Raw genomic sequence first — 9,852 nt, 5'->3', positions numbered from 1 at the left:
TTGTAGAATTGGTTTTATCTTCATCAGAACAGATACAGCTTAAACTAAAGTGCCCGGCTACTTGTTTCTGATCAGGGTAAGGGCATAGTGAATGGAGAGAAATGCATCTTCTCCAAATTACCCTCAATCCACCCGCTAGTTAGCTGTCCCTCTACCCAGCCCCTTCAGGTCCTACTTTCCCTCCCACTACCCCTGGGCTGTGAGTCCTGCGTTTTTTGCCTTCAGTCACAGACCTAAACAGCTACTGGGTCAGACTGGGCAGGGGACAAGAGGAAAGATAGCTCTTGGGGACAAGTGCTTGGCCTGTCAAGATCCATTGGGTATTAGGAAGGTCATAAAAGCATTTGAACCACCCCAAACCAGAAAGAACTTCCTGGGAAAACCTTCACCTTACAAAGTACATTCCTTTTCAGCTCCTTCTGTGTTTTACAATTTTATTCAAACACTACTTCTCTTGCATTTAACTTCAGCATTACGGTTGCTCCTCAATTATTCTTCACCAAAAACCTCATATAATCCCATAAAAAGGTTTTACTACTTTTAATGGAAAATAATATCGACAGGTATTTTCCCTTTTTATAGAATTTCCTTTTCCTGTCCTTTTCTAATACTGAGAATTAAACCAATTTTACGGTCTCTATATCTATTAACTCACAAGCCTAGTCTTCATAAACGTATAATCAGTCTGGGTTTACCATGTATTTACTCTTATGCCAGAAACTGTGAATACAAATATATATTATACTTTTTTACTTCTTTCCTCAATGAGGTACACACTCTAGTGGTCCATTCTGCATTTTTTAAAATCTAAATATAATTGTACTTATTTCAGTACATCAGCGGGCGGGTTTCATCACCTAGTCAAAATCCCCCAAACAATCAACTCTGTTCTAAATTTTAAGTTTTCATTATTATTGCCAAACACTAGGTTTGTACGCTAAGCCTTTTTTAAAGGTGAATTTCACTTTTGATCTATTATTATAACTATTTAAATAAAAATTAGTTTTCAAATATTTTCCCCAGGAGAAATATAAAAAACTATGCAAAAATAAAAAGGAGAAAAACTTTTAGTGAGAGATCCAGAAAAGCTTTAAAATAAAGATTTGTGATATTTGCATACTAATTTATGATGTGAATGATCAGGTACCCATGTTTTTTATTTACTTGAAAACATTTTGGCCATTAACACGTTCTGTTTTCTAAATATACTTGTGTTTATAAAAGTCAAAAATCTATTTAACAAGTCTTATCTATACCAATATTTTTTGCAATAAATGATTTGCAATAAAGGATATATACTTTTTAAATGTAAATTTTATTTTGAAATTTGGCATTTTTTACTATAATTCCTAAGAGATCTTCGGGTTCACAGGCTACAGATAAGTTTATTTAAGTCAATCCATCATCATAACTGGTTTAAACATTTAATGTAATTGTTGGTATTTTTATTCCTATTCCTTCATGAGTTCTTTCTTTTTTCTACTTTTCTGACAGCAGTATATCCAGATATTGTTATCCCCTATCTCTTAATGAAAAGCAAACTGTCAGCAAAATGCATTTCGAGTTTCTAGCTGTTAAACACTTTCTTGTTCCATTTCCTTTTTGTTATTATTGGCTTTATTTATGTGAAGTTAGTTAGCTGAGGTACAAAAAGAGAACAAGACAGTATTTAAAAGTGTGTATGAAACACTTATTTTTGTACTTTGAGTACAATGTTTTATAGAATGTTGCTATCTATCTAAATACGTATATATACTAAGTAAAATCACAACATTCATTCAATGAGAAAATAATCATTGGTTTGAAAGATACAATGGGTACCATAGAATTATAAATCACATGAAATGAGAACTAAGGCACTGTTGTAACGACTACCGTAATTACAGGATGACAGAATGATTTTCATTGAATTTTCAAGTACCATTAGCAAGTTATAAAAAGTAACAACATGAGTTGCTGATTTTTTTTTTCTTTTCTGAAAACTAAAGTTTTACTCTTTTTGAGTAAATACCTAAATATTAATGACCCATTACTGCAATGTCCTTCTGGTGATTTCTTTGCATTTGTATCTTTTATAAAATTCCCCTCTGGTGTACCTTCTGTGAGAAAATGTAACTTTTAATAATTAAGTGCATTATTTTCCATTCAATAAAGAAAACAAGAGAAATACTCAAAAACTAAAAACAATGAGAAAACATGACTCCAGAAAGGTAAGTGGCTACTGAAGTCAACATTTGCCCTGGGGGCATCTGCACTCCTGGACAGAGCAGAGGTCAGAGGACTATCCCTCAAAGACTAAATCCAGCTGCCTTTGTTTTGTTGGCCTTTGAACTAAGTAAGAATGGTGGTTACATTTTTAAAGGTCCGAGCTAATATGTGGTGTTTATATTTTAAAAAGTTGTTTTAGAAAAAGAAGAATTTGTGACCAAAACAACAGATGTCCTATAAAGCCGAAACTATTTGCCATCTGGACCTTTACAAAAAGTTGACCAACCCTACACAACCCAAACCAACAACACGTATTATGACTTCTGTTACAGGTAGCACCCCACGTCTAAGTGCCAAATTCTGAAATAGCTAGGATTAGGGTGGCTGCCAGAGACAGTACCAAAAAATAGCAATGGTTTAAATAAGACTCCAATTTTTTGTCCCTCTCCCCAAAATTTCAATGCTGGTATTGTGTTTCACAGTGTCATGAACAGAGGGTCTCTCTTCTCGTGACTTTACTTGCATGATCTTAATCTCATGGACTAAGATGGTGACAGTTACGTTCCAAATAGAAGGATACAGGAAGGACAAAGAAGAAGAGCGAAGGATACGTACCAGCTTTCCCTTAAGGAGATTCATTGGAAGCTGCCACACAACACTATGTTTTACATCCCCACTGGCCAGAACTTAAGCACATAGTCACACCTTGGTGCAAGAGAGGGTGGGAAATGTAGTCTTTATCTGGGCAACTATAAAAATCTATTTTACTACGTAAGGATGGGAGAATGAATACTGAGGAAAACTAGCAGACTCTGGCACAAATACCCACATCATAGGAAAGATGTGAGGGTCAAATAAAGTAAGGCACATGAAATCATCTAGCACCAGGCTTAGCCCATACTAGATGTCTATGAGTCTTGGCTCTCCTTTACCAAATAAAAGGAAACTGTCAATTTACCTCAGGTTTTCTTGAAGTATGGTCCCTCGTTGAAAGTACAGTTGTGATAGAGATGGTTCCACTGATCTCACCTCCTGGTATTCAGACTGTTGTATAATCCCTTCCCTTAAGTGCAGGATGGGCCTAGTGGCTCACTTCTAATAAATAAAATATGGCTATTGCTTCTGAGATTGGGTTATAAAAGATTCTGATTTCCAACTTGCTGGGTCTCCTTTATCACTCTGATAAAGCCAGCTGCCATGTTGTAAGCTGTGCTATGGAAAGGGCCATATGGCAAGGAACTGAAGGCAGCCTCCAGACAGCAGCCTGTGAGGAACTGAGTCCCGCCAACAACCACATGATTGAGCTTGGAAGCAGAACCCTCCTCAATAGAGCCTTGACAGAACAGCAGCCTGGGCTAACACATGGATTGCAGATTATGAGAGATTCTGAAGCAGAGGACCCAGTTAAATTGTGCCTGGATTCCTGCTCCACAGAAACTGTGAGATAATAAGTGTTGTTATTTTAAGTTGCTAAGTTTCAGGATAATTCATCATGAAGCAATAGATAACTAATATAACACTGAAAAGTTACAAAGTTACAGTAAATGCAAATACGTTTATCATCTGAGAGTCACTAAAGTTGCTTTGCAAAATCAGAAAAACCAATTCAATTTTTGAGTTTATGGATAACTTGCTATTGTCAATATGCAGGATCATATGCACAATACTAGGGGGGATAAAAGCAAAGGAAATTGGATATACCTCATAGGAGATGCTCAAAAATGCTGATTGAGTGGAGAGAAGAAAGGACGGATGGATGAAGGGAGGGAGTAAAGGATAGAGGGAGTGAGGGAGGGTGGGGTAGAGAAACAGGAAGAGGAAGGGAAGGGAAGGGAAGGGAAAGGAAAGGAAGGGAAAGGAAAGGAAAGGAAACCATTACCTGACTTATATTCTTGCTGTATTTTCCCCCTTTTTCAGTAGGTCCATCTGTCTACCATTGCTTCAATAAAGATATCTGGCCAAACGTCAAATAGAGATTCCATGCAAGCCTTTCTGGCTGTGGTTTTCCAAAAGCTTTAGCAATTCAAAGAATTTCTAGAGTTTTCGGAGGAAGTGAAAGAGTGGAAGAAAGTGATTTATAGTAGAGACAGAGTATCATGGAGAAGCAAGGGAAAGAATGTGTGCAGAGCAAGCTCATGCAGCTTTGAACATATGTCCATGCCCCAAACATAGCAAGGACTTCTCAAAGGAAATGAAAGAGGCTATGGGGACAGAGACACTGGTGTTATCTCTGTGACACATTAGTAAGGACCAAGTCTTCCATTCCCACTACTATGCAGGGTACCAAAGATTGTAGCACAATCTCACGAATGGGAGGATGAACCTTGGCAAGTTTTTCTTTTTACCTGTCCCACAAGACGGGAGCTCAAAAATCAAGGTGAGTTACAAAACAGTAATTTTTTTTTCTTTCACGCTGATTTGTAAACTGAGTCTACTCTAGCATTCAGATTCTACCTCAGTGTGTTTCCTATTGTTCTTTTAAACCCCATGCTACCTTGCAGAATGGCTAAGAGCACAGGCTTTGGAGTAGTCAGACCTGAGTTGCTCCACCAGTTACTAATAGCTGGGAACTTGGGAAAATTAAATGGCCTGATTCTGTTTCCTCATTCATTAAAAAAAAAAAAAAAAAAATTATAATGTCTTCCTGATTGAGATTATGTACGTTTGAGAACTCATCATATTGTCTGACATGGCAAGAATCAAATAAATAGAAGTTATTATTGTTACAAAAATCTACAAAGGGGATTTAGGGGCCTGATAGAAATTTCCAGGTTCTCTTCTCTAAGGAACAAGTAAAAGTCAGGCTCACAGACTTGTGGTGCTGTCCAAACTAAAGTAAACCAAGCACAGTCCGTTTCTCCCACTGATTGCAACAGAAAATTCCAGGAGGTGGCTTGGGGTGGGAAGTCAAAACTTGAAGATTAATTCATAATGATAGTGAGTTTTCTGGAAATTTTTTTTCTTTTATCTCCTCGGATTTATCCTAAGGTGACCTGAGTCACAGAATTGTGCAAGAAGTATACACACTAAAACCTCCAAGAGAAAACCACCTTTCTACCCAGAAGTCCAGGAAAAGCTCCTGAGAACCAGAGACCAGGGCTATTCCTTCTCTCCTGGGAGTAGTGGGCTATTCCTTCTCCCAAGGAAAGAAGGAATCCTTGAGGTGCGATGAAAGATGGGGGGTGAGGGGGAGTTGTCCTTATATTTTCCCTTTCTTATTCTCCATTTTCTCTCACAGTTCTGTCCCTCCTCCCACCCCAACCCCCACCACCCAACCTCATTACAAGGCTGTACCGCTGCAATGGCAGTGGTTATAGCAGCAGCACAGGGACCTAAAACCCCTAGAGAAAACTCATATCTCCAGGCAACAGGACCACAAAAGAGGACCCTGTGCTCTGAAGAAGAATATGGGAGGAATCCTCATTTTAACTACTTTTTCTTGCCACTTTACCCAAGAACAGACCATGTAGTATAGAACTAAATGAGAAACAAACCTATTTTATTTTAGCTAGAGGAACTAGGGAAAGGAGTCCCTGCAGACAGAACATAAGAGAAATCCCAGAAAGAAGAGAGCTGAGAGCTAAATCTGTATACTAATGGTCATAAATTCCAGGTTTATCCCAGGCCACATATACTCAGATAAAAAGTCAAAAAGGTATGACAAAAATTATTGCCAGGGATAAAAAAAAAAAAGTCTATTTCATAATGATGAAGAAATTAATTTGAAGAAGAAATCACAATCCTATATATGTATGTACCTAATAATAGAACTTCAAAATACATGAAGGATAAGCTGAGGAAATTGAAAGGAGGAATAGATAAATGCATAATTATCATTAGAGACTGAAACATCACTCAATAATTAATAGAACAAATAGAGAGACTATCAGTGAAAAATATGGATGATTTGAAAAATACTCTCAACTTGAACAGTGTCAATTGACTAAAAAATGTTACTAATATGACTAAATCAACATGTATAGACTACTCCACCCAACCACAGCAGAATATATATTCTTTTCAAGTGTACACAGAATATTTTCCAATGAGACCATATTCTGGGCTATAAAACAAATCTCAATAAATTTAAAAGAATTCAAGTCATAAAGAGCACATTCTCTGACCACAATGGAATCAAATTGAAAATAACAGAAAGATATTTGGAAAATCCCAAATATTTGGATAATAAATAATATGCTTCCCAAAATAATATGAGTCAAAGAAAATTATAACATATTTTGAAGGAAAACATAACATATCAAAATATCTGGGATATCACACAAAAAATACTCAGGGAAAAATTTATAGCACTAAAAGAAATATTAGAAAGAAGGTCTCAAATCATCTTTTTAATATAAAAAAAGAAGGTAAACTAAATTAGGCAGGAGGAAGAAAGTAATAAAGGTGAAAATGAATAAGAAACAAGAAAACAATAAAGGAAATCAATGAAATCAAAGCTATTTCTTTAATAAGACCAATAATATTAGTAAGCTTCTAGACAACTGATTAGGAAAAAAGGAGAAAAGACCACAAAGTACTAATATACCAGATTCTATAGGTAATAAAAAGATAAGAGCATATTATGAACAAATTTATGAAAATAAATTCAGCAGTTACAATGAAATGGGCAAATTCCTTGAAAGACACAAACTACTAAAATTTAATCAAGAAGAAATAAATAATCTGAATAGTCCAATAACTATTATGTAAATTGAACTTAAAAATAAAACCTTCCCCATAAAGAAAACTTTATACCTAGATAGCTTCACTAATGAAATCTACCAGACATTTAAGAAAGAAATAACATCAATTATATATAAACTCTTCTGGAAAATTGAAAAGGAGGAATATTCTTCTGCCTATTCTGAGTCCAGATTTACCCAAACATCAAAATCAGACAAAGAAACTTAAAAAGAAAACTTTATGACTGTAACAATGCTCCACCCACTAGGAAGTAAAGGGAACTTGTCAAAATGACAAAGATCATCCATAAATAAACCTCCAGCTAACATTATGCTAATGGTGACAATCTCTAGGCTTTTCCCCTGAGATCAGAAACTAGACCTTGATGTCCAATTCTACTGTATCTATTTAGTAATGTGCTGGAGGTTCTTGCCAGTGCAATAAGACAAGAAAAACAAATAAAAATAATCCAGATTGAAAAGGAAGAAGTAATATCACCTTTATTCACAGACAACATGATAGTTTATATAGAAAATCTGATGCACTCTACAAAAAAGCTACTAGAAGTAATAAGTGAGTTTAGCAGGGTTGTAGGGATATAAGATCAATATTCAAAAATTAAATTATATAGATAGTAACAGCAAATAATCCAAAGTTGAAATTTAAAAAGCAATACAGTTTGGAATATTACCAAAAAGTATTAAATACTTAGGTTTCAATACACTAAGAGACATGCGAGGCCTATACAATAAAAACTAAAAAATATTTCTGAGTAATTAGAGAAAGTAATTAAAGAAAGTTAAAGAAAACATAAATAAATGTTTAGGTTTAGGATGTATCATGTTCATGGATCAGAAGATTCAATATGATTAAAATGTCAATTCTCCCTGAATTAATTTACAGTTTCAATGGAATCCCAACCCAAATCCCAGCAGTCTTATTTACATGTTGACAAAATGAATCGAAAATTTAGACAGAAATGCATATCGATTATGTTAGCTAACTTTGAAAAGAAGAACAGAGTTTGAAGTCTTACTCTACCTGACTTCTAGACTTAACATTGTAACCAAGACATTGTGGTTTTGGTGTCAGGATAGTAAAACAGATCAATGGAACAAAATAGAGTCCAAAAAGTAGACTTACACATATATATATAAAACTGAGTTTTGACAACAGTTTAAAGTCAATTCAGAGAAGAAACGATAGTGTTTTCAACAAATAGTGCTGAAACAATTGCATATTTATATGTAAAACAGTAAACTTTGATCTGTACCTCACACCTTACACAACTAACTAAAAACAAATTATAGGATACAATTTAAAACCTAAAACAGTTAAACTTCCAGAAGAAAAAATAAAAGAACAATTTTGTGACCCTTAGGATAAGCAATGATTTCTTAGATACAACACCAAAAGCATAATCTATAAAAGGACAAATTGATCAATTGAACTGCATCAAAATTTTCAAACTCTTTTCTTCAAAAATGGATGAAACAAGCCACAGGCTGGTAGAAAGTCTTTGCAAAGCATACATCTTATTTAAAAAAAAAAAAATGTATCCAGAATATGTAAAAAACTCTCAACACTTAACACTAAGAACACAAACAATCCAATAAGAAAAGGGCAAAAGATTTGAATGAACACTTCACCAAAGTTGAAATACGGTGGCAAGTAAGCACATAAAAAGATGCTCAACATCATCAATTGTTAAGAAAATGCGAACTAAGACCACAATGAGCTACCTCTATACATGGAGTCAAATAGCTGAAATTACATAGACCACAAATCAAGTGATGGCAAGGACGTGGAGGAACTGGCACTTTAGTCACTGCTGGGATGTAAAATGATACAATCACTCTGGAAAACAGTTGGTAGTGTCTTAGAGAGTTAAATGTCCACTCGCTATATGATCTAGCCATTCTATTCCTACATTTACCCAAGAAAAATGAAAATGTATTTCTGTATAAAACTTGTACATGAATGTTCCTATCAGCTTTATCTGCAATAACCAAAAATCTATATAAAATGGAGTACAATTCATCAAGAAAAAGGAACAAACTGTTAATACATTACACCACTGATACATTTTTAAATAATTATGCTAGGTGAAAGTCAAACCTAAAATAGAACATACTGTATTTTCCATTTTCTAAAATTCTAGAAAACACAACATAATCTACAGAGACAGAAAATTGATCAGCGTTTGCCAGGGTGTCGGGTGGGGAAGGATAGGAATTACAAAGGAGCACCAGGAAGCATTTCTGAGTGATCAATGTGTTCACTATCTTGAATGTGGTGAAGTTTTCACAGGTGAATAAATATGTCAAAACTTTTCAAATTGTATAATTTAAATATGCACTGCATGACATATCAAATATATATAAAGTTCAACAAAGCTGCTTTTAAAAAAGTTCAACATATGCCTATCATGTGATCTAGCCATTCTATTCCTAGCTATTGACCCAAGAGAAACAAAAGCACACATGCATACAAAGACCTGTACGTGAATGTTCACAGCAGCTTTATTTGTAATAGTCAATAATTGCAAAAAAGCCGAAACATTCATCAACAACTGAATCAATAAATAAATCGTGATACATTCATATAAGGAATGTTGCTCAGCAATAAACAGAATGAACTACTGATATATGCTACAACGTGCATGAATCTCAAAATAAGTACACTAAGGGAAAGAAGCCAGACATAAGAGAGTGCATACTGTGTGATTCCACCTGTGTAAAATTCTAGAAAATGCAAATTCATCTAGAGTGAGAAAGTAGGCCAGTCGTCGCCTGGGGGAGGAGCAGAGGGAAGGATTACCAAGCAGCAGTAGGAAACCTGTGAGAGGGATGTATAAGTTCATCATCTTGACTGTGATGATGATTCTGTGAGTGTATACATATGTCAAAACTTATCAAATGGTATAATTTTATTATGTGTGTAGCTTGTTCTATGTTAACA

This window comes from Rhinolophus hipposideros (genome assembly GCF_964194185.1).
Source record: "Rhinolophus hipposideros genome assembly, chromosome: 15".
Lineage (NCBI taxonomy): Eukaryota > Metazoa > Chordata > Mammalia > Chiroptera > Rhinolophidae > Rhinolophus > Rhinolophus hipposideros.
The sequence above is the reverse complement of the archived record's forward strand: the minus strand, read 5'-3'. Positions refer to the sequence as shown.